Source organism: Neofelis nebulosa, chromosome 15, assembly GCF_028018385.1.
Source record: "Neofelis nebulosa isolate mNeoNeb1 chromosome 15, mNeoNeb1.pri, whole genome shotgun sequence".
NCBI lineage: Eukaryota > Metazoa > Chordata > Mammalia > Carnivora > Felidae > Neofelis > Neofelis nebulosa.
The window spans coordinates 33,968,143-33,994,625 of record NC_080796.1 but is presented as its reverse complement, the minus strand read 5'-3'; the positions used below and the strand labels follow the sequence as shown (position 1 = coordinate 33,994,625).

Sequence of the window (26,483 nt, the reverse complement as noted above, 5' to 3'; positions counted from 1 at the left end):
GCACATGGTACACTTTATACACATTTTATGAGTGATGTTCTGAGAAATAAGTTTTGGAAGACAAGTCACTCCATAAACTGGCAAATTCTTTAAGTGATTCTAAGTAGCACTATTAATTTGCTAAGAGATCCGAATGTTATAAGAATGCCATCCAACAATGTTTGCTAGCATTTTCCAGTGTCTGTATTCACTGTAGGTTACAGTTCTTTATAAGTACTTTAATAGGAAGAAGCGCAAAGAGAAGATTATAATATATTGCAACATGACATCCTGAATGTACCTACAACCTGAATAAAAGTCATACCAATGACAAAACTAAAGATAGGACAACCAAAGAAAACATTTTTGTTAAAAAACTAACTGGATTTAGCACAATTCAGGTTTTGTGAAACATTGACTTTTTTTTTTACATTATCATTAAAATATTCATTAATTCATCAAAACTGTTCATTCCTAATATGTTTCAGACACAGTATTAAAACCTAGGGATATCAAGATAAACAAGGTTATTATTCATGTTATTCTACTCCAGCCACATAGGCCCCTTTCTGGCTCTTCTTCAAATCTAGAATTATCTAGAATACTCCCATTTTAGTGACTTTATGCTTGCTAGTCCCTCTTTCTGGAACACTCTATCGCCAGATTTCTATGTCGTTTGCCTTCACCTCTTTCAGGTCTTTTTGCTCAGTTGTTGCATTAGCCAAACTTTCCTTGGCTGCCTTATTAAAAATTGCAACTCCATCCTCCCAACACCCTATCCCACTTCTTTAGCACTTACTGCCACCCAGCTAACAATATGTTTTAGTCATTTGTTATATCATGTCTATATAAGTTCCAGGAAGGCAGGGATTTTCGTCTGATTTTATCACTGCTGTATTCCACAGAGCTGGCACATAGCTAAATCTTTATCGAATAGATAAATGAGTGAATTTATAAAAGACCTGGTCATTTTTCTTTAAGGACTTAGGAGAGTAAATGAATAAGGGCAATTGTACATGACAAGTGATGTGGAAAGGGCATGCCAGACAGAAGTAACATGAGCAAATGCACAGGGGTATAAAAATAACAAGCAATATTGCTTGTTTTCACTTAATAATAAGTAAGATCAATAAGCAAACAGCAGAAGTGTAATTAGCTGATTTTCTGTCACCAACATAAACTAAATATTGGAACATATGTTAACCTACTCCTAAGAAGAAAACCTTGCTTAACAAAGGCTGCATTATCTTTTTTCTAAGCTTATTTATTTACTTTGAGAGAGTGAGAAAGAGAACATGAGCAGAGGAGGGGCAGAGAGAGAGGGAGAGAGAGAATCCCAAGCAGGCTCCACGCTGTCAGCATGGAGCAGGATGCAGGGCTCAAGCTCATGATCTTCAAGGTCATGACCCGAGCTGAAATCAAGAGTCAGGTGCTTAACCAACTGAGCCAGCCACCCAGGTGCCCCAAGGCTGAATTATCTTGCAAATGTTTAAAAGAATAGAGTTCTTATAGGTTAGTGGCTTATTTGTATGTCACTAATCAAATTGATGGTACTTAACTAGTAGGATGTAATCTTTTAGGCATTCTATGGCCCTTAATGCAACTCTTTTTAAAAAATGTTTATTTATTTGAAGAGAGAGAGAGAGAGAGTGTGTGCACGAGCATGCAAGCAGGGGAGGGGCAGAGAGAGAGAGGGAGAGAGAGAATCCCAAGCAGACTCAGTACTGTCAGCATAGAGCCCTACTCAGGTCTCTCTCTCCCCCAAACCACAAGATTCTGACCTGAGAAGTCAAGAGTTGGATGCTTAACCTACTGAGCCACCTAGGCACCCCTAATCCAACTCTAAAGCACATTAATGGGACTCTAGTACATAGGCAGATAAGCAGATAGAGATATTAGACTATATTATCTGATTTGCATAATTTTGAAGTTCATTTGACCACCTTCAAATACAGGAATCACAACAGGAAAATCACTGCCCCGACCATTGAGTCCTTGTGAATTCTGTATGATGAGTAAAATTTAATGGAAACAAACAAACAAATGAAAACACATCCTCAAGTTCTCAGGAAGTTAGATATTTCCTACTAAAAATTAAAAAAAAACTTTGATTAATTTTGAGACTCCTCCCCCCTAGTAGAGGATGTTTGATGGTAATGGATGGGCTTAACTCAGTATAAGTAACAGAGATTTCTGGGGGATGTGTTTGTGGGTTTAGAAACTGACTTAATGGTAGAACCTTGTGTAATGCTGCTCAGCATTACATGAATTCAAATACAAGGGCAAATCATCTGCCACAAAGCAAAATAGGATTAAATAATAAAAGCCTAGCATACTCTTAGATATCAGTCCTGAAGAGATTCTACTGTGCTTGGTAAAATGAACCACAGAGTAATATAGAAAATCAGTGGGCTCAAGTAAGCAGGTAGTGATGGCTCACTTCTGGCCCACATTTGAAACATTTTGGTTGTTGTTGTTGTTAATATATTAACTAGTACATCAATGGTGCTGCATATTATATATTAGTATAATACGAAGGTGAAGTAGTGAAATAGTTTTACAATTTCATTGTTATTTTGACTTGCTGAAAATTAATCGACATTGAATTATTAAAATGCAGACTATTAACCTTTCAGGTAATGTAATACAGTCCACAGGCCAGAGAGTCTGCTATCATTCTTGCAATCAAATAACTTAAATTTTAGTTGTAGAAACAAGATTAGGACTCATTAGAAAAATTATAAAATTAAATAAGACAGTAAAATTAAGTACTAAATCTCGTGGTGCACACTGAAACAAAATAATGATAGGATTTTTTTGCTGGATATTCTCCCCCATAAAAGTCCTTTGTTGAGCAGAGGAGGAAGGAGCCCTTTAAACATCGAGTGACTTGCATGAGGCCTGATATATTTAGGTGGATGACCAAGTGGATCTAACACACAGATCTCCTAAAATGTATGTATGTATGTATTTTTGCTGAAGTATAGTTGACACACAATGCTATAGTCTGGGCCTTTTATATCTACTAAAACACACGGTGCTCAGTATTCATTAAATTAAAAGGGAGCTATTAGTCAACTGGCAGAAATTAATGTGAACTATGTGTAGGTGCATTAAAAGTAAAGATCTTTAAGGAAAGAATCACTGAACTTGGAACTAAGAAACTAAACATTTTTGTATCCATCTCGTTAATCTGTTATCTTTTTCTGGGTACAGTTACTAGGTTGAAGAATAAAGGGTTAAGAAAACAAAAACATAACTAACACACTGCACCTCCATAAAATGTAGTTTCTTTATATGAAAAATGAGGCCTGTGGGTTTGACCCACTGACACTACTCTAGGTGGTTTAAGATTCCAGGTGGCTGCCATCTTGCGCGGCACCGGTGGAGTGAAGGTGTAATATAGATATTGACCACATGATGGCAACATAGAGCCAGGTTTGTTTTCTGCCGATCAGAGGTTTGCTAGAGTATCTTTGTCTTCGTGTTTGGGAAAGACACCCACCTTGCAGAAGGAATGGAGCAATTTTTTATGTAATTATATCTTTATTTTGAACAGAAGCCAAATCCTAATGGTGTTTCTTCTTTAGACTTAGAACCAAAGAACTGAGATTGAAGAGGAAAACAGACTTTGTTAAGATGTGCTTGGTTAAAAATGTCCTAATGAGTACACTTATTATTCTGAATGTCACAGTAAGAAATAGAGGTTATACAGTGTAGAGTGAGATAAGCTTAGCTCTGAATCTACGTCATTACCCCCTCTTTATTGTTGTTGGTTGTTGTTTTTGTTGCTGGATTTTCTTTTCTTGAAAAAAAAAGTTCTTGCACCTCACCCTGTTCTTCCAAATATTTGGGGGCACTTTAAGTTTAAAATTGACATTCTAAAATGCACAATAGAAGATGGAATATTTAGTAGGTATATCTTGACATGTGTTTATTAAAGCTGAAAAGACTTAGCAAATAAAAATATACCAAAATGTGAATTTCATATGCTGCATTTTCTTTCAGTTTGCATTCATCAAAATTGTTCGTCCCATTGTTGTTGATATTATCCACAGCTGAGCATCATCCTGGAAGAAATCATGACTTTGATGAATTTTGTGGCATTTAAAAATGCTTGCAAGAGTTCATCAGACATTAGTAATAAAAAACCAGGAATGGTTTTTATCATCAAGAAAATCTGGTCAGGCAGATATAATCACATTAACCAGTTTTGTCTATATTACCTTAAAAAGAGAAAATAACATTCAAGTAGTTTGCAATGTATCATTTTTTTCCAAAAACATCTTTATATTAAAAATTAAATTACCCGTTTATTTTTCTGATTGAAGCCTGATTGTAAGTTTTTAACTTCCATCTCTTGAAATGTCAAATGATCGTGTATACCTTTAAGCCATTGTTTTGACTGTAGAATTAAACCTCTATTCCTGATCCCCCAAATGGGTCAAGCAAATAGTAACATCTATTTATCAGAATGCATCAAGTATTGCTCAGAAATAACAGCACGATAAACCTTAGTAACAGAGATTCCGTCACACAATTCATGTATGCACATCCACGTCACTGGCTATTATAATTGGTCTGAATATTAATGTTCCTGCTTCTGATTTTTCTCATGATAGCAAGTTTTCTTTAATCAATTGATTATTATTAACATTTTCAAATATACAGAAAAATTGTAAGAATAGTAAAGAATCACCCAACTGTCTATCCCCTGAATTCAACAATTGTTAACATTTTTCCATATTTGCTTTATCTATCTACCTACCTATAATTTTCTGATGAACCATTTGAAAATCAGTTACAGACATCACGGCACTTCAAAACCTAAAAGCATAGTGCCATTCTCATACTTAAGAAAATTAACAAATGACAACTAACATGTAGTCCTCTGTATTCAATTTTTCCTAGTTTTGCCAAAAAGGCTTTAAGTACACACATAATTCAAATCACTTAAAACTGAAATACATGGATATGTATGTATTATACATATATTAGCATATGAAAGCCAGAGCTCAGGTCCAAAAGGCTTTGTCAAAACAAATCAAAGCACTTTATAGTGAAGGTGAATAATCAACAAGAATTTATTGACAACTGACCACATGCTAATTACCATTTCTGATTCTATGAGTGTACAGGTATATAGAATCATCAAAGGCATTGAGCCTGGGGCATCTGGGTGGCTCAGTCTGTTAAATATCTGACTCTTGATTCTGACTCGGGTCATGATCTCACAGTTCTCGAATTCGAGAACTGCACTGATAACAGAGCCTGCTTCTGATTCTTTCTCTCCCTGTCTCTCTGCCCCCACCCCCCCCAGCTCACATGCGCATTCTCCCTTTCTCTCTCTCAAAATAAATAAATACATACATACATACATACATACATACATAAATACATAAATAAATAAAATAAAACTTTTTTTAAAAAAAGGCATTGAACCGGGGCATCTGCTTGGCTCAATTGGTTGAGCATCCTACTTGGGCTCAGGTCATGATCTCGTGGTTCATTTCGTGAGTTCAAGCCCCACATCAGGCTCGCTGCTGTCAGCCAGCTTTGGATCCTCTGTCCCCTTCTCTCTCTCTGCCCCTCCCCTGCTTACACTCTATCTCAAAAAGTAAATAAAATATTTGAAAAGAAAAAAAAAAGGCATCGAGCCTACATTTGTGCTTGGTAAAACCAAAAGCCTAACACATTAGCAAAAGTTCCTGAAATCTCTTTTTAATTGACATGTTTTGTAAATGATTCAACGAATCTCAATTTCATATAAAATATCAAGAAGATGAAAATGAAGTCCACATGTAATATTTTATCTTAAATATGTAATTTGTCCTTTACTAGCTTCTGCACAGTAAAATAGCTTCCGGGTAATAGTCATCTTACATAGACCTAACTTTTCAGAAGGGCATGTTATCAATCATAAGTGAAGGTACTATTTGAATTATTTTGGTTACATTAAGTTGTCATGCTCTTTTGTTTTTAATAGTAAGGCCTATTTCATTTTTGTGTTTCTGTGCATGGTGCAGGGTGTTTTTTATGAAAAGACATAAGACAGAGAAAGAAAGGATGAGAGAGAGAAGTCTTGAGTTGCACACAACCCCAAAAAGTGACTGGGGGACAGAACAAGGGCACCCAAAACAGGGGTGAACCATTATATAATTAAGAACGAAATGATGTACTGCAGACTGTTACTGCTACAGGAATTTAGAAAAGAGGAATGCTAATAAAGACATCAGGAAGTTCCAGAACTTCATGGAGATGGCAGCTGAGCCTTGAGGGATGGTCAGATTTGAATAGGAAAAAAAGAGCAAGAAGGGCTTTGCAGATGAGTGAAACCATGTGAGAAAAGCCATCAGAGCACACTTGTAAGAGAGTGGTTTGGCATAAAGGGAATTGATTAGGAGGCAGGGAGGGAAAAAGGAGTTAGGGGTGAAGTGATAAAGCCATGGTAAAGCAAACCTCACAGTTCCCTAGGATAAAGGAATTGTCTATTCCTCCATTTGTACCCTGCTTTGTCCCAAAAGTAATCTTAGGTAGCTATGATAGTCATTGTAGAAGTGTAAGAGTAGAATTCTGGATTGAAAATGGGTGGTTAGATTGACTTAACTAAGGGAGTTAAGAATAGAAAAGAGAGAGATGGATGAATTTGACATTAAGTCAATGGCTACGTCCATCTATTAACATGATATTCTGTTGACTATGGTTTTCCATCTTTTTCCTTTGTCCCTTTGTTCATCATAATATTCTTGGAACTTCACTGCTGAGTATTGACTAGAATAAAATCACATTGAAATCATATCATATTGAAATATTTCATAGTTATCCAAAGCATTTATTACAACTGAGTAATTAAAATAAACGTATTCTAGTATCTTCCTACTAAAGCCTTACAATCTATCTGGAGCCCAACCTTGGTCTCCCTGACAGATCCACCCTGACAGGTGCACACCCAAAAGAATTCCCTTTAGGGGGCACCATCCACCCATCTGAGAACTCTCCCCATTAACACTAAAGGTGTTGACTAGTTGGTTAGTAGAAATGGACACGAAGAATTTGCTGCTGATTTCAATCACAACAGGATAGGTTATGCGGCAGTAATAAAAAACCCTAAGCTTCAATGTCTTAATCCTGTAAATCTGTGATTTCACCCACACTCTGTTTCTCTGCTCATCAGTGTCATCAAGAGAGCCATCCTGAGAGGACTCACTTTGACACTTACTTCCACAACCTCTAAAGCAGCAAAATAGGAGAATGTAACAAACTGTGCACTGGTTCTGAAAGGTTTCAGTAAGGAATGACATCACTTCTGTACCCATTTCATCAGCCAAAGTAAGTTACATGGTCATACCTAACTTGAAAGGGGGCAGAGAAATACAGTCCTACTATGTTCTTAGAAAGAGATGAATGCCAGACTATTTGTGAGTATCTCAAATGACATTCACTATCTTACTGGTTGTTTGTTTTTTTTTTTTCTTCTTCCCTAACTTTTGTGAAAACATACTATTAAATGAAAAAAAAAAAAAACCCCTGCCGGATAAGGTCACTTGCTGAATGATAAGAGATGTGCTGTTGCCTCGTACATTATTCCTTTGAAAGTTCATTCTATGTAGTATTTGATAGTATTATAATATAATTTCTGCAAATATTGCCCAATCCAGAGACCATCTGTAGTTTATGGAAAATATTAACTATAGTGAACATAATTGCACTGAGTCGCATGTCCACAGTACCTTCCTTTTTTTCCATGGAAACCAGGAGACGTTTTGCAATTTATCAACAAGTGTGCTGCCAGATTAGAATTGAAGGCTTACGTCCAACTCATTGTGCTTGTCCAGGCATGGTCCAATTATTCCTAATGTATGGAAGAAATAGCTATGTATTTCCCACTGTGCCTTTTAAACTTCAGCAGGTGGCTGAGTATTGGGCAGTGTGTTACATTGTCACCTTCCAGGAGGGGCAGTTGAAGATTTCCAGTTTTCAATATGGAAATGACAAGCATGCCTCAGCAGTTTGGAGGAATTAGTTATCTGATACCTTATAATACGTTAAGGCCATTGGCCTTGACATAGAAAGAGCTTTGCACATGCTTGCCACCTACCTGGGGTGTATTTACTTATTTTCTACTTTTAAAATGATTTCCTGTTTTGTTTTGCATTTTGCCACCTGCCCATTTTTAATTTTTCTACCTTGGAATTCCTTTCAAACATTTTCACATGTTGATGAAAAAGGTCATAGGTGGAGATGAGTAAGATCACACTTTGAGTTGTGTTTCCAGAAGAGCAGAAGTTAGGTTTGTCTTGTTTGCCACCGAACCATCATCTGGGATGGTTCCTCACACATGGGGCTCAATAAATACTATTGGATTAATAAACAAAGGAATGACAAAGAGATAGAGAAGACATTATTGGCTTACCTGCATGGTAGCTCTCTTTCTTTTGACCAGTTGCAAAAATTGTAAGGTGCTGGACTGGAATGAGAGATGGAGAGAATTTCTCAGTATTAAACTAAGCTAATAAGTCCACAGTTTTACTCTCTAATTATTTTAGTTGCTAGATTGTTTTCATCTCCCATTACTCCCTAATCATAGTCAACTTCTCAGCCAAACTGAACCACTGACTTTTCTCCAAATGGTCATGCTCCTCATTGAATTGTGTCCCTCCCCCAAAAGATACATTGAGATCCGAACATCCAAAGCCTCAGAATGTGACCTTATTTGAACTTGGGGTGGTGGCAGATATCACTGGTTAAGATGAGTTCATACTGGAGTAGGGCTGGCCCCTACCCCAGTATGACTGGTGTCCTTGAAGGATGGTCATGTGGACACAAAGACACACAAATAGCATATTGTGTGGCAAGTAAGGAAGGCAGAAAACTTGAGTGATGGGGCTACAAGCCAAGGAATGCCTGGAAACCAGCAGAAGCTGAAAGAGGTGAGGAAGAATTCCCCTCTGCAGGTTTCAGAGGAAGCATGACCCTACTAACTTGATTTTGGACTTGTATCATCCAGAACCGAGGCAATAAATTTTTATTGTTTTAAGCCACCCAGTTTGTGGTACTTTGCTACAGCAGCCACAAGAAAATGAATATAATCCTCATTCACAGAGGCTTTGTTTCTTCCACCTGCTCTTCACCCACACTGTCCATCTTGAGACCCTCCTTAATATCTCTTCTTGAGTAAAATCTCTAAATCATCTCCGAAATATTAGATGGGCTGGCTCTCCTCACCTCCTGTAGCACCTGTGTCTATCATGGAGTAAACAGTGATGAGCAAGGAGAAAAGTCTGGAGACACTGCTCTGAAAGTATCCAGGTTAGAAGACATAAAATGAAGTAAATGAGTAAATTAAGGGGAAAGCAGATCGGTCACTGAGACCTGGAAGGAAAACAAGGGGGTAGGCCAAGAGTACAGAGAGTTTGTACACAAAATATTTTAAAAGGCAAAGTTAAAGTTCCGGAAGGGCTGCATTGCCGAGGCGAGCAGACACCATCCCGGGTTCCCTGGCAGAGAGGGGTCCTCCTCGCTAATGATACTATTCTGAGAAACTGCTTGCAGTTGAAATAAAGGCAGAGCCACATATGGCTCGGTTCAGAGAAGGTCTGAGAAGGAGCTTAGGGAGGGTTGTGCCGAAAAAATGAGGTCATGAGATAAAGATTTTGAGTTACAGATAAAAAGCAAACCCATTTTAAATGCACTTTGGATACAAAAAATAAAAAAGAAATAAGGCAAAAGAACACAGGCAGGACAGGAGGGAGGGAGGGGGGTCCTTCTGGGTATGCTTGTTATTTCTCTCATGGCCTTTTCGGTCAAGTCAATTAGATAATAAATTATGCATAACCATCGCTACTGGCATTAAAAAACACTTGCAGTGAGAAATGATGGATGTTCTGGTGACCCACATAAATTTGCTCAGGGTCAGAACAATTGTTACAGCCTGTTGCTTAAATTTTTCTCCTGGTCCCTGCGGTCACCTCCTGGACCTGGCTACAGGAGGGAGTGACTGTTGGGTAGAATCAACACATATCTCTAGTGCAGTGCTTATCGCTTGACGTTTTAGTCATCTTTGTTGAAAAGGCAATAAGTAGCAATCAATTCATTGAGAATGTGTTAAAGAGACAAAACAGATACACACACCGGGATGGATGGGGAGAAACGAGAAGAGGCCATTTTATGGAGGGAAGGAGCTAGAAGCAGGCTGGGGGGCGAGCCACCAGGTGTGGGGTGGGAGTGGGGGGGAGCACGTGTGCTTCACCATCAGGCAGACTCTGAGTGCCAGCAAATTGGGCCTTCAGAACATTTGGGCAGGAGAAACATTTGACAGTTCAGAACAATCTTTTTTTTTTTTTTTGTAATTTTTTTTTTAACGTTTATTTATTTTTGAGACAGAGAGAGACAGAGCATGAACGGGGGAGGGTCAGAGAGAGAGAGAGAGGGAGACACAGAATCCGAAACAGACTCCAGGCTCTGAGCTGTCAGCACAGAGCCCGACGCGGGGCTCGAACTCACAGACCGTGAGATCATGACCTGAGCAGAAGTCGGATGCTTAACCGACTGAGCCACCCAGGTGCCCCTCAGAAAAGTCTTTTTAATAGTCATCATCTAATGTGTTGGCATTTATATTTATTTCCTGGTTTATAACTTTAACATTATGGTTTATATATTTTTTCCCTGCTTGGAGTGTTAAAGGTTTTAGTGAGGCTGTAGGTATCTGAGGCAGATGAAAACCTGGATTCTGTCCAGAGGAGTGAAGGGGTTGGAAGCCAGCACAATCGGTTCCAAAGTGAAGGACCAAAGCTTGGGGACAGAACCAGACTGGGGAGGAGGAAGGTGGTAGGAAGGGTGTGGTCACTGATAGGAAAGCTAGGAATAACAAACGAGTAGCAAAGTGAGCGAGTGAGGGATGGGTGGTCTGGAGAAATTCTGGAAACTTACGGCAGATGCTTGCAAATGGCAGTGAAGCCACTTGCGTGGGTGAACAGGTGTTATTTAAAGAGATAGGAAATGATGAATGGCGGCAGTTCAGCTATTGCCCTTGACAGGGCTGCTTACCGTCAAGAGGATGTCATGGGCAATGTGAGGAGGCTCAACAGTACCGTGGGAAGGAGTTAGAGCTTAAGAATAGCCTGCCTGAGGCAAAGGAAGCTTGTGTGTGTAAGGGGACTGCCGTGGAGGCTAGCCAGTGGGTAAGGGCTATGGCCTCTGGTGGCTGGGGCAATTATCTGAGGGGTCCCGAGAATTATGGGAGAGTCACTGCTGTGGTGAGCACAACATGACAACAGTTGTGAGCCATCCTAGAAGGCCTTCCCCATTTGGAGCCAAACCATTTTTGTGCTATTCCTCATTTGCATCCTGTCTGTCCCTGAGGCTGGCGACCTGGGGAAACCTTCCTGTGGCACAGAGGAGAAGAAGGAGTGCCTGGAGTTACAACCGACACTCAGAGATGCTGGCTGTGCAAATTTAGTGGGTCCAGATTAACTAGAATGTGCTAGAGCCACTCCAGGTGAGTCAGCTTGACCTAACTTAATCAGTAAGTGATAGCAGAGGGCCCAAGAAAGACTTCATTCATATCAGCTCTTGGCTCTGGGTTGGTTAGTCCAATAACTAGAGGTGTTTCCCGATTTCTTCCAGGGACAGTTACGCATGTATTAGTGTAACCTGGACGTTATCAAGCCTGCTTCCCTTCTGAGGCTGCTCTTTCCTTTGATACTCACTGTGGAATTACTACGCTCCTTAATGAATCCACCACCTCTGGCTGTGAACTCCAGCTTCCTGCTCGGTCCTTGCTGCTTGCTTTCTACCTTCCCACTGGAGGTAGCCAAATGACCTGTCTCCTTTCTGTTGCTAAACACCACTAACACAAAGCAGTTGCACATAACAAAGTTTTCTGAAGAGGCTGTGGCGGATGAGGGCAGACAGAGCTATTAGAGCCTGGGGCAGGAAATAATTCCAAATGCAACATTAGCCATCATTATTCCTAGAATTGCATTGGCCATTCCCTCCACAAGGAATTTCTCTCTGGGTCCCTCCTTGGCACTCTCAGGGTGCCCCAAAGCCAGGGTTTGCTTAAAAAAGAGATCATGAAATATGCCATCCTTCTGTTCCATCCCATATACAGATGGCACTACCATTTACTAAATGCCAGGGACTTCACCCACCGTTTACATGATCTCATTTAATACTCCCAACAACACTGCAGGAGACACATTTATTTTACAGATGAGGAAACGGAGGCTCAGAAACGGTAACCTGGCCAGGGACACATAGCTGAGATTTGAACACAGTTCCACGTACTCTAAGTCCATGCTCTACACTGAGGCATTTGCTGCCTCCTTGCACAGCCGGATTGTGCACATAGCCTTCGGTCGTCAGAATTCAAATCTATTACTCGCCCCTTAACTCAGCAAAGCTTTCTGTGGAGTCAGGTAAAAATTTCCCTGACATTTTTGTCCATGCAGTTGAATCCTTTCCCCAACAGCTCTCTCCCAACAACAACACTCCCTCTCCTGAGATAATTTCACATCCACTCTGATCTCCTTTCCACTCCATTGTCCCCCCTCACTGCTCTTCTAGATAACTTTCTACTGTCTCTACTCCCCTCCTCCCAATTTCTCTGCTTCGTCAGCTCTTCTACAGAAAAGCCTCATTTAATACCAGGAACTTGGATCCATTTTCCCCACTTCCTTCCTGAAGCAGGTGAACCCAGCCCCATAGAAAAGGCAACAACAGGATCTTTAACTCTTACACGGAATCTCCCAGGTGTTTTCTTGGTGGCCCTAGGAGAGGACTCTTCCTAACCTGAAACTGTATCTTCTTCCTCTTATTTCCTTAGCCTTCTTGGAGCTGAGCTTGGCCCTCCATTAAGCCAGGACACTCAGCCTGCCTGAATCTTCGTGACTCTTTAATTACGTCCTTGCCACTGGTTGGGATAACAGCCACAGATAAGGGAGCACACATTCAAATGGAGTTGTGATGAAAACACTGAGGTTCCCCTCCCTGACCTTGCTCTGAAACACTGTAACACGAATCCACAGTCCAACAGAGACCTTAAATCAGGCAATGGTGAAAACCAAGGACTCTGCCACCCAAACTAAATCTATACTCCTCCAAGCACCGAGAGATTTGGATTCGTGAACCAATCAAGAGATTACTTTGAGTACTTGTTTGGTATGAGGCACACTATCAGGGCAATTTTTCTTAAACAAAAGAAAGGAAAGGAAGAAAGGTACACTTCACTGATGGAATTTACAGCCCATTTCCAGAGGTAGGAAATAAGAGAATTATCCATACCAGAGAGGATACGCCGTATATGTGTCCTGCAAACAGTGAGGACTACAAAAGCTCAGAGGAGGCAGACAGCACTGCTCTACCTGGGAAAGAAAGACAAGTTGAGCCAGAGATGATGCTTGCAGGCACGTAGCCTTCCTCAGCAGGCCAGGAGGGGCAAGGGCATCGTGAGAAGCACATGAGCAGAGATGCGGGGGCTGGAATGTGCATGATGTGTTCAAGGGACAATGAGTCATCCCCTTGGCTTTCTTTACAGCTGCTACATAATAGTGGGCACCTAACAGGTTATTATTTCTTTTTCTTTTCTTAAAAACTGCAAAAATAAAGCGAGACCCAAATTCTCAGTATAGAAAATATGCCTGTGATGTCAGTGCCCAGTGACGCTGAGGAGGTGAGAATTCCTGAGCCCGGTATGAACTTGAACCTCGACAAAATTCTCACCCTTGCTTGCTGGAAACTCCATTTATTTAATGCTGTTGTACAGAAGTCTGTTCTTTGGAAATCCTGAAAATAACCTGGTCAAACCTTACCTCAATTACTAAGCACAGTGTCAGCAGCCAGTTTGCTTTGTCATAATTGATCACCAACTTTTATGCTGTATTAAAATCCTTTAAAGCTATTTGGAGCCAGGAAATGTCTTTGAGGAAACTAATCCTGGTAACATTACCTACACAAATGGCTTTGTGACGGTACATCGGCAGTTGCTGTGGGGGTGGGGTGTGTTTTAAGGTGCAGTGCCCGCCTGCATTTGGGATCCTGCATTTGGGATCCTGCATTTGGGAATTTCTGGGTATGTGTTAAAGGTGGTGAGGTAGTTCCACCTCCAAGATGTTCAGTGGGAAGATTTTTTGCTTTTCTGGTATTTTCTACTGAAAATGTTGTTGTTTTTCAGTGTTTTCTATTGAGGAATATTAGCTGCCTCTAACCCAAAACTTATGGGAAGTTCTTCTTTATGTATCATCTTTTAAAAATAATTTGTGACCCACCCCCCTTTCTGAAATGGTGACTATACATTTCCAGTGTGTTTAGAAAGGAGAGTAATTGTCACTTCATGATTTTAGCAAAACAAATGTTACCAAAGTGCTGAAGGAACAACCACTTGAGACATTGTGTTCTCTTAGTCACAGGCACATACTAGGAAAAATTCAACTAAGCCTCACTCCGGGGGTATTAAAATAGCCCTTTTCGCAGCTCAGAATCACATTTCAAAGGGTGCCTAGGTGCAAAGCTAGGCCAAGTATAACCTAGCCCCAAGATAGTGCCAGGAGTAATACCTTGTTTTCCATTTTGTTTTAAACAACAGAATGCAGCACGGAGATGGGAGCATGCAGAGAACTAGCAGGGAGCCACTGAGCAGCAGGGAGCTGGGTGACCTTGAGTAGGTCACCTAACCTTGTCTGGGCATCTGCATTTAGAAAATGAGGGGGAATGCCCATTGTGCTTAATGCATAATGACCAAATAAGAAAATATAAGCAAAAGCATTTTGTAAATGGCAGGTCTTTCCTACAGTACTTGAGGGAATCATTAGAGATGGCTATTTGGGGGAATGAGATAGGTGCAAAGCTTCTTTTCAAAAAAAAGTTTCATACCTTCCATTTTATGTGATTTAAGTTTAGCGATTACAGGTTCATTAATTAATACCCTAAGAAAATACTGTTATACTATCACTGTGTCTTCTAAATGAACCATCTCTCTTTTCACTGCCATTTGCAATTTTCTCTATGGAAGAAAGGTGTTTAAAAGACAAATTACCTGGAAGATAATGGGGTGAGATTTTTCTAAGCATCTTCTGTCCAGAGACAAAAGGCTTTTTCAGCTATTCTCAAGTACACCAGTTGAACACTGATTTATTTGACAATGTAATACTTTTTTTTTTCAAGTAAAGTAAGGAAAGGGGGCGTTCCAGCAGATCCGACGGAGGGAGGTGTTGAGGGAAACGTGTAAGAGAAGGAGGAGAAAAGAATATTGAGGGAGCAGACCAGAAGTACCAGGCTATCTGAAGATAACCATACAGGATATCTTCAGAACTGAAATTCAATAAACCAGACTGCTCCCGAGTCAAAGGGAGCAAGTCCCCATCTGCCTGTGAAGGTGTCTGGGCTCCCACTGGCCCCTCCCTTCTTCCCCACTGCTCTGTTCTTTTTTGAAAGCTTATCAATAAGAATGTGGCAGGGGCGCCTGGGTGGCTCAGTCGGTTAAGCGTCTGACTTCGGCTCAGGTTATGATCTCTCGGTCCGTGAGTTCGAGCCCCGCGTGGGGCTCTGTGCTGACAGCTCAGAGCCTGGAGCCTGTTTCGGATTCTGTGTCTCCCTCTCTCTGCCCCTCCCCCATTCATGCTCTGTCTCTCTCTGTCTCAAAAACAAATAAACGTTAAAAAAAATATATAAGAATGTGGCAGAGCACTTTTCCAAGAAGGCCATGATCTGTCATTCAAAAAGAGAGAGAGCCCTTCAAGGCAAAGTCATACACTAATCTCCCAATGACCAGCTTTGCTGCCTGAAGCATGATTGCTGTCCCCCACTTGGATCTTATTCTTAGAGCTGGACTGTTGTGTTTTTTTGTTGTTGTTGTTTTTTTTTTTTTTGAGAAAGAGAGCGAGCACTTCGGCACACAAACAGGTGAGGCTGAGGGAGAAAGAAGAGAGAGAATCTTAAGCAGACTCCACACTCAGTACAGAACCCGATGTGGGGCTCAATCCCATAATCAACGAGATCATGACCTGAGCCCAAATCAAGACTCAGCCACCCAGGTGCCCCAAAGAGCTTGACTTCTCTTTTTCATTTGAGGTAAAATTATTAGGGGAGCTGATCCAAATACATTAGCAACGGGGACCCCACCCTTACTAAACGTGTATCATTTGTCAGCCACTTTTCAATACTACTTAATGTGTTGCCTGTCGGATCAGATGGGGGCACCGACTGGGTGGAAGCTCGTGGTGCAGGCAGTGAAAAGACTCACCCAGGACACAACAAAGGAGATAGATGTTTATTGAATATACCATAAGGGAGCAGCGGGCACAAGAGCAGAGGAGAGGCCCTTAGCAATGATGACACAGTTGGTGGGGGCTGTTTTATAGGAGGGAAGATGAGGAGGTATGGTGACTTATGGAATTTTCCCTTTTTCCATAACTGTGCCTGGTTATAAGTAACCCATTGGCTAGTTAGGGACTGTGGATATTTTGAGGTGGGTCGCCTGATGGGCCTGTCTGTGGTTAGGGTCACTTTTGGGCCCTTCTGCCTTGATCAAGTTTCCATGACACAAGCCTGTGTGTCAGTGGATTCCTATATTTCATGAGCAAGCTCCAATAAAGCTTGCAGGGGAGGAGGGAGTTAATAGATGATATTTATTGAAAGTTTCAAAGGTTGCTTCCTATAAGTACAACCTGAGCACAACTGAGTGTCTCTTCTAAAATTAGTTTCTTTTTTTTAATGTTTTTTTTTAAATTTATTTTTGAGAGAGGGAGAGAGAGAGACAGACAGACAGAGTGTGAGCAGGGGAAGGATAGAGAGAGAGGGAGACACAGAATCCAAAGCAGGCTCCAGGCTCTGAGCTGTCAGCACAGAGCCAGACGTGGGGCTTGAACCCATAAACTGTAAGGTCACGACCTGAGCTGAAGTCGGTTGCTTAACGTACTGAGCCACCCAGGTGCCCTTAAAATTAGTTTCTTAAACAAACAAATTAATTCCTCTGCTTGCCAGGTCAGCTGACCAAAACCACAATGGAAGTAACATAGGAAAATATCACTGAGGATAAAGCTTTTATGGTCAAATAAGATAAAAATATCAGTTTACTAATGTATTTTTTTAATTAAAAAAAGTTTTAATGTTTATTTATTTTTGAAAGAGAGAGAGAGAGAGAGAGAGAGCAAGGGAGGGGCAGGGAGAGAGGGAGACACAGAATCCGAAGCAGGCTCCAGGCTCTGACCTGTCAGCACAGAGCCCGACACGGGGCTCAAACCCATGAACTGTGAGATCATGACCTGAGCCAAAGTTGGATGCTCAACCGACTGAGCCACCCAGGTGCCCCAAGGTATATTTTTTTAAGAGAGAGAGAGAGAGAGAAAGAGAGCATGAGCTGGAGAGAGGGGCAGAGAGAAAGAGAATCCCAAGCAGGCCCCATGCAGAAATCAATAGTCAGATGCTCAACCAACTGAGCCACCCCCCCAGTTCACTGATGTATTTATCTGACAGATACTTGTCAACACTGTGGGGAACAAATGAAGTATAGGTATATTTCTGTCCTCTAGGAACTTACAATCCAGTTGGGAGAAAAAGTGCATGATAATTGTAATTCAAATATATTCACTACAAAAAAAATGAAAAACAAAAAAAAAAAAAAGAAAAAGAAAAGGGTTAAGGGGCACCTGGGTGGCTCAGTCAGTTAAGCACCCAACTCTTGGTCTCGGCTCAGGTCATGATCTCAAGGTTCTCTGACAGTGCAGAACCTGCTTGGGATTCTCTCTCTTCCCCTCTCTCTGCCCCTCTCCTGCTCACGTGCATTCTCTCTCTCTCTCTCTCTCTCTCTCTCTCTCTCTCAAAATGAATAAATAAACATTAAAAAAATAACAAAAAATAAAATTTTAAAAGCATCAGATGCATGTTCCATTAAGAAATAAGTGGCCATACAAGGGAATTAAAAGCAAAAGTGAATTACTGGGACCTTATGAAGATAAAAAGCTTCTGCACAGCAAAGGAAACAACCAACAAAACTAAAAGGCAACCAACGGAATGGGAAAAGATATTTGCAAATGACATATCGGGCAAAGGGCTAGTATCCAAAATCTATAAAGAGCTCACCAAACTCCACACCCGAAAAACAAATAACCCAGTGAAGAAATGGGCAGAAAACATGAATAGACACTTCTCTAAAGAAGACATCCGGATGGCCAACAGGCACATGAAAAGATGTTCAACGTCGCTCCTAATCAGGGAAATACAAATCAAAACCACACTCAGATATCACCTCACGCCAGTCAGAGTGGCCGAAATGAACAAATCAGGAGACTATAGATGCTGGAGAGGATGTGGAGAAACGGGAACCCTCTTGCACTGTTGGTGGGAATGCAAATTGGTGCAGCCGCTCTGGAAAGCAGTGTGGAGGTTCCTCAGAAAATTAAAAATAGACCTACCCTATGACCCAGCAATAGCACTGCTAGAAATTTATCCAAGGGATACAGGAGTACTGATGCCTAGGGGCACTTGTATCCCAATGTTTATAGCAGCACTCTCAACAATAGCCAAATTATGGAAAGAGCCTAAATGTCCATCAACTGATGAATGGATAAAGAAATTGTGGTTTATATACACAATGGAATACTACGTGGCAATGAGAAAGAATGAAATATGGCCTTTTGTAGCAACGTGGATGGAACTGGAGAGTGTGATGCTAAGTGAAATAAGCCATACAGAGAAAGACAGATACCATATGGTTTCACTCTTACGTGGATCCTGAGAAACTTAACAGAAACCCATGGGGGAGGGGAAGGAAAAAAAAAAAAAAAAGAGGTTAGAGTGGGAGAGAGCCAAAGCCTAAGAGACTGTTAAAAACTGAGAACAAACTGAGGGTTGATGGGGGGTGGGAGGGAGGGCAGGGTGGGTGATGGGTATTGAGGAGGGCACCTTTTGGGATGAGCACTGGGTGTTGTATAGAAACCAATTTGACAATAAATTTCATATATTAAAAAAAAAAAAGAAGAAATAAGTGGCCATAAACATATTTAAAATATTCAAATTCACTAGAAATCCAAATGCAAAATAACTAATTCTCACCTATCAAATTGGTAAACATTTTTATAATATTCAGAGAAATGAGCATTCTTTTACCCATGAGAGGAATGTAAACTGGTACCACTTCTTTAGTGGAAAATCTGGGAACAAGAATCAAAAGCCTTGAAGTAGTCCCATCTTTCTCTACTAGAGTTTTTATCCTTAAGAAATAAGCATTATAATTTTTAATGGGTAAAAACTGGAAACAATCAAAATGTTCAACAATATAACACCGATTAAATTATTGCATATTCAGCACTAAAATGTCTACAGAAGTAAAACATGATGTTTTTTTAGAAAGTCATGTCCAGAGGCACCTGGGTGGCTCAGTCAGTTAAGCGTCCAACTTCAGCTCAGGTCACAATCTTGCAGTTCGTGGGGTCAAGCCCCGCGTTAGGCTCTGTACTGATGGCTCAAAGCCTGGAGCCTGCTTCAGATTCTGTGTCCCTTCTCTCTCTCTGCCCCTCCCCTGTTCATGCTCTGTCGCTTTCTTTCAAAAATAAATACACATTAAAAAAAATGTTTTTAAGTCATGTTCACAACACAGTGCAAAAAACCTGATTAAAAACTGTAGTGTAAATTCAGTTTAGTTTAAAATATACACATATATTTATATATTTAAGTATTATTATATATCAAATAATTAACAATGGTTATTTCTATGCCTTTCTAAAATATCCAAGTTGTACATTGTGTTCATGTATACTTTTGCAATTAGGAATAAAAGAAACTAATTCCTTTTTTAAAAACAGAAATGTGAAGGTCAAACACTCTGTGAAAGCCCTTTTGATTTAAACATTTACGTAGGTGATGTCTTTGACATTCCAGTCTTCCTCAACTTGACCAGGCATCATAACATCATGTCTCAAATATTAAGGATGAAAAATACTACTGTAGTTAACTACTGAGTGCTTACTCTGTGTCAGGCAGTGTATTAAGAAATCTATATGTACCATTGCATTTAATCCTCACAACTACCTTCTGAGATAGAAATTATTATTATTCCCAGTTTACAGATGAAGAAACTGAGGCTTAATGAGACAATAAGAGGACACCTAGCTAGTAAGTGGAAGGGATGGCATTTGAACCCTGGCAATTGGGGCGCCTGGGTGGCGCAGTCGGTTAAGCGTCCGACTTCAGCCAGGTCGCCATCTCACGGTCCGTGAGTTCGAGCCCCGCCTCAGGCTCTGGGCTGATGGCTCAGAGCCTGGAGCCTGCTTCCAATTCTGTGTCTCCCTCTCTCTCTGCCCCTCCCCCGTTCATGCTCTGTCTCTCTCTGTCCCAAAAATAAATAAAAAACGTTGAACCCTGGCAATTTGGCTTTAAAGCCTTACATTCTTTATATCTACACATATATTCTTACTTTCTCCTTTGCAAGAACTGGAAAGGCCCATCCAATTTATTATTTGGTATTTGCTGGGTAGAGGGCATATTAGTCTTGTTAAATAGAAGATTGCGGAATTTGATATGAATTACTTGGGATTTTGCCCTCGGGGCTACTGAAGACACCACTCTCTGACTGCCTAAGCTCAGCAGCTAGTGACAGAGCTGGAGGCTGAGCCTAAGAGCTTGCCCTAGAGTTTGCATCCTCTCCCAGCCATGGCAGGATGCCTCTTGGGGGTCTGCCCTAGTCCCCATTTCTTGAGAGTATCAGGAAGAAAGAGGAGATGTTTCCCACTGTGATTCAGTCTGGTCCCCAAGTATCTCCTCCGCCAACTGGCAAGTATCCTTCTCGGGCATGAGGCTTGGCCGGAGCCCCCCGTGACTCCCATGGCATTTCTAAGTGTTCAGGACACTTATGCACCCACTTTTCTACTCCCCCAACTCCTTCTGATTCCAATCTTCCTCCCATCAGATATGTCACATTATTACTGTTATAAATCCAGCCCACATCCAGGAATCTCAGAAATTGCACTATCTGGTGAGGTGGGGAAATTTGTTCTTGAGGATAATGGTAATGTAAGAAAACATTGATGTTTAAAATCAGAAGCTAAAAAATCACACAGATTTCCAAAGGAGGAAGTCCTAATGGTTTTCTGAACGCACAAATAATAGCTTGTGAGAAGCTTTTAAAGAGCTTTCCTCTAAGTCTAAAGGCTCAAGGTTGTTGTTGGGTTTTTTTTTTTTTTTTTTTTTGAGGTTTCTTAATGGAATCTAAACACTTCATTGTGCTCACCAGAGCAGCAAATTGAATGTAAAGTGGCAGCAGACCCTAAAAGGGAGGCTGGTGACTTGGAGCACAATTTGCATGAAATACATTCTTTTTTTTTTTTTTTTTATGGTATTTAAATGCTCCTATGAGACATTGAGTTTGACTTCTTGTACGGTTTCCTTTTTCACTACAGGTCACCCTAGCGGGGTCGGTCCCTCCTGCCGCCTCCCAAACGTCACACCCAAGTCGCCACTTGGGGGCACTCTAACGCCTCCTTCCCTTCCCATCTCCATTTTCCCTCCTACCTTTACACAGGGTTGACCCTGTTTCTGGGGCCTTTTATAACACAATGGTCATCACTAGCCTCAGCAGTTTCTTAAAAAGAAACAAAGGAACACATCCTTAACATATTGAAAAACAATACATTATATAATTTTTCAAGGAGCATTTAGGAGGACTACCCCTCAAAAGAATCTCCTAAGATAGGTAGGGCAGATACTGTGATCACCTTCTTTTAGAACAGACACTTTGGCTTGCGGAGATAGAGTCCATGTTTAAACCTTGAACGTTTCTGAAGCCAGAGTTTCTCTGCTTCTTCGGCCAGGCCTCTTTCCTGCAATCATTCTGACATAAGATCCAGCCTTATTTTGAAGGAAGATCATCTTTTAATGAAGACATGAAAGCAATAATCAGCCATAAGAATAATACAACAGAAAAAGAAAGTCACATAATCACATTTCTCTTCCAGTGTTTACTCGTAAAATGATTTCAATCTCAAAGAAGAAAAAATTGCAATCCCTTTTCAAAGTTGAATATAAATTCACTTAAACATGGAATAGACAGCTTGCCCAGATCTCTTCCCCACCCTTCCATCCACACTAGGCAATTTAATTAATGGGCGAACAGCCTGATGGTGGATTTTTCTGATAGAGTAGCATGAACGACCCACCCTTGCACAGTTCCTTGGCATACCACTCTGGCTGCATTACAGAAACAGAACAGAGTCGTATGGTTCCTGGAAAGTAATTGTTTGGCAGGGCTCTAGCCTCGGGCAAAATCCACATAGAAAAAGTGCTCAGGTGGCCCTCTCTGGTGCCAGGGGCAGGGTGGATGGCAGAGGGTGGGTGTTGACTGTGTGTGATGGTGTGAGGTCCTGAGGGGGGTGGAGGATGGGAGGACACAGCCAGGGAATATAGAGAAACCCGAAAAACAAGGCTCTAAATCATTGTTGCTTTTCTGCTCCTGTAACCCGTTCATTTAGCCATCAAGTGTATACTCAGTATCTGTTGCTTGCTCAGCACTGAACAAAGAGTTTTGCCTAAGTGAACACAAGAGACCAACTTTTAGAGGCACCTAGGTGGCTCAGTCGGTTGAGTGTCAGACTTCTGCTCAGGTCATGATCTCAAAGTTGATGAGTTCAAGTCCCACATCGGGCTTGCTGCTATCAGCAAGGAGCCGGCTTCTTCTCTCCCCCTTCCTGGCTAGTGCTCCCTCAAAAATAAACAAATAAACATTTAAAAACAGGGAGAGAGACCAACTTTTAAAGGGTATAAAAAAACAAGTTCATGCCTTTGATCAGCTTTCAGTTCAGATGAGGAAATTGTTTCCCAAGAAGTTATTGAACAAATATGTTGAGCTTCTACTCTGCAGTGGGGGTGTCTGACAGGCCTCAAGGCTCCACTTTGAAATACTGATACATTCCAGTGTAAAGAACCAGCTTTTAGAGTCCACTTACTGACAAGGTCAATGTTATACAGACGTGCAGAAGAAGATTGCTCTTAAAATTACCCCAAGACCGTGGTCATGTTAAAGTGTGAATCAACAAAAAAACATTTCAAAGAACTTGCTGGACATCTTTCCAGGATGTTTTCAAAGGAGTGGGGAGAAGAGCAAACTCCCATCTCAGACTTGAGGCTGATCAGGTCCGGGAGCCCTCCCTCTACCTTCATTTCCATGTCACTACAAAGATGAGCCTCAAACATGGTCAGCATAGTGTGACCTGCTTAACAGAAACGATCTCAGCACCGTGGTTGTGGATTCCAGGCCCCTGTCCACTCTCGGCAAGTGGCAACAGAGACCCTTCTGTGGGTATTTTCAAAGGTCTTAGGATCTCCCTTTCATATGAAAATGTCTTTTGGAAACCAGAGGCTGCTGCCTGTGATCTCACACTGCACACACCCATAGTAGAACGTCAGGCTCTTAGTTCAGACAGGAGCCGGTCAGGCACTTGGCCAGTGTTCAGCCTGTTCCCTGCTCCTCCTGGTCCTCTGAGCTGGGACGTTAGGGTGCTATACCAGTGAATGCTTGACTGTTTCTACCTTTCTGCAAATGACTTTTGCCATGTGATGCAATGATTACGGCAGGATATTGAAGAAGCAGCTGCCACTAATGGAGGAAAGGGCAAGCCTCTCAAGAGTGCTTCTGTTCCCACAAGGTGACACCAGCATTGCCTACCAGCTTTCCATGCAAACCAGCACCCAGATATCCATTCAGCTTGTCCGAAAAGCCTTCAAAAAGGCTCTCTGCAAAAGAAAGGTCTGCACAGAACAAAACACACCCCGGTCTCAGCCTGTCCCTAGCTTTGATTTGGGGCAAGGTTTAGTTTTCATATTCACAAACCCAAAGAGTAAGACCCATGATTTCTAAGGTCCTTTCCAGCTTTAACTTTCTATGTATGTAAAAGCCAAAGGGAAAAAAAATCAGGCACTAGTCATTAAGATTCACCACCCTGCGATCAAAAAGAATGAAATATTGCCATTTGCAACAACGTGGATGGAACCAGAGTGTGTTATGCTAAGTGAAATAAGTCAGTCAGAGAAAGACAAACATCAGATGATTTCACTCAACAGATGAACATAGGGGAAGGGAAGGAAAGATAAGGAAAAAAGAGAGAGAGAGGCAAACCATAAGAGACTTTTAAATCCAGAGAACAGGGGCGCCTGGGTGGCGCAGTCGGTTAAGCGTCCGACTTCAGCCAGGTCACGATCTCGCGGTCCGTGAGTTCGAGCCCCGCGTCAGGCTCTGGGCTGATGGCTCGGAGCCTGGAGCCTGTTTCCGATTCTGTGTCTCCCTCTCTCTCTGCCCCTCCCCCATTCATGCTCTGTCTCTCTCTGTCCCAAAAATAAATTAAAAAAACGTTTAAAATAAATAAAAAAAAAAATAAATAAATCCAGAGAACAAATTGAGGGTGGCTGGAGGGGTGCTGGGTGGGGGGATGGGCTAAATGGGTGAGGGGCATTAAGGAAGGCACTTGCTGTGGGGTGCCTGGGAGTTATGTGTAAGTGACGAATCGTTAAATTCTATTCCTGAAATCATTACGCTATATGTTAACTAACTTGGATTTAAATTTTTAAAAAAAGGGGAAAAAAGAAAAATAAGCAGATAAATATCACATTAAAAAAAAAAAAGATTCGCCACCCTGTGGCTGAACCAAATAGTTTTTCTAAAGTTTATTTTAATTTTTATTTAAAATGTTACAAAATTTATTCAAAATTAATCATTTAATTAACAATTAGTACAGAACAGCAAAATAATTAGTGGTTGGTATACAGGCAAGAACCCCGAACTCTGAGTCAAAAGACCTGAGTTTCAAGCCATCAGAGAGGCACCATGCTCTGCCCAAGGGAAAAAAAATCATGATTTGGGAGCTGAGCTCAAATTCTAGCTCCATCACTTTCTAGCTGTGAAACTTTGTGCCAGTTACTTAACCTTTCAGGGTCTGTTATTTCATTGGTAAATGGGAATAAGCAATATATCACCAGATTGTAGTTTAATATATAGAAATATAGGGGCGCCTGGATGGCTCAGTCTGTTGGGCATCTGACTTTGGCTCAGGTCAAGTTCATGGGTTTGAGCCCCACATCAACCCCTGGGCTAACAGCGCCGATTCTGTCTCCCTCTGCTTCATATTCTGTCTCCCTCTCTCTCTGCCCCTCCCCCACTTGCTCTCTCTCTCTCTCTCTCTCTCTCAAAAAACAAAAACAAAAACAAAAAAAGATTTAGAAATATAAAGCTTAAGATTTATTAAGCTCTTGGCACATGGTAGGAATTCAGTTAATATTGGTTTATGTAAATGGCTTTTCTAGGATCTCTTAGGGAAGGAAACTAACATATTTTGAGTTCTAGCTTTATGGTAGCAAATTCCATGACTTCAACATGTAGTCCTGATGAAGTGGATACTGTTGTCCGAATTTCAGCCTAAATTCACTTCCCCCGATGTAAAATGGGTATAATATCTTTCCTACTCAATCCAAAAAAATTCTTACGAAGATTAGACTAATTTAATGTGAGACTTGCAAATTGTCGATATTTATATAAGTGGGAATATCCTAGCTATTGCTTTATTAAACACTCTTTACAGTAATGTTCAATCACCCGACATGTATGTATTCAGATCCTACCATTTGGCCATTGATTCAGAACATAGTCTCTGTTCTCAGTGCTCTTATAACCAGGGGCACCAAAATAACACCCAGGAAACTAATGAGAATAGTTAGAAACAGCTGAGTTGTCACTGCAGTAGAAAGTAGTTAAAAGAGAATGATATGACTTAAAAGATAAATAAATTTAAGGTGAAGAGATTGAGAAAAGGGAAGACACTTCATATAAAGGAACGAGCATGAAAATAGGAAGCCTTTGAAGAGATTAGGATTCTCATCCTTGTAATTTACAGGAACATTAAGTATTGAATCTTTCATGCAGCAAACATTTATTGAGCATCTATTATGTACTAGGCACTATTCTAAGTGTTGGATATATGGAGTGAACAAATTAGAAGGTAGTTCCCTTGAGGAGCTTATATTCTAGTAGGTGAGACAGATTAAATAAAATAAATAAATTATACAGAATGTTAAGTGATGAGCACTTCAGAGAAACCAGAGTGGAGCAGGGTGGGGGGATCAAGAGCGACAGGAGTGAGGTCATAGGTAGCAACAGAAAGTAGAGAGATCAGACTAGGTTTCATTGAGAAGGTAACACTTGAGCACAGGCCTGAAGGAGGAGGAATAAGTCAAGGAGATACACAGGGAAAGAGCTTCAGGCAGAAGGAACAATGAACAGTTATAGCAGTGGTTCTCAAACTGTGATCCCCACCCAGACCAGCAACATTAAAATTGTCTGGGAATTTGCTAGAAACACACATTTTCAGTCTCCATCAGAAACTATGGTTCAGCCCAGCAATCCCCCTTCAGGGGACGCTGATGTTCCCTAAAATTTAAGAGCCACTGAGCTATAAAATAAAGGTCTAGTTGGCTTGTGCCAAGCCTGTGTCAGTCTTGTGCAAGGCCAGTATGGCTAGAGCGAACTA

The 26,483-nt window shown here is 41.0% G+C and overlaps 1 long non-coding RNA gene across 4 annotated transcripts in view; it reads right to left on the bottom strand.

The window, feature by feature from the left end:
- Positions 1–3,887: 3,887 nt before the first annotated feature.
- Positions 3,888–26,483, bottom strand: part of LOC131496014 (uncharacterized) — a 70,900-nt gene continuing 48,304 nt past the window's right edge. Inside the window, exons 3-6 of one of the 4 annotated variants that reach the window (XR_009254264.1) lie at positions 21,687–21,840; positions 8,393–8,446; positions 7,710–7,831; positions 3,888–4,049 (exon numbers count right to left, since the gene is read on the bottom strand). This is a non-coding gene — a long non-coding RNA (uncharacterized LOC131496014). The remainder of the gene's footprint in view (positions 4,050–7,709; positions 7,832–8,392; positions 8,447–21,686; positions 21,841–26,483) is intronic. The other 3 variants (XR_009254265.1, XR_009254267.1, XR_009254266.1) reach the window with 3 other exon arrangements.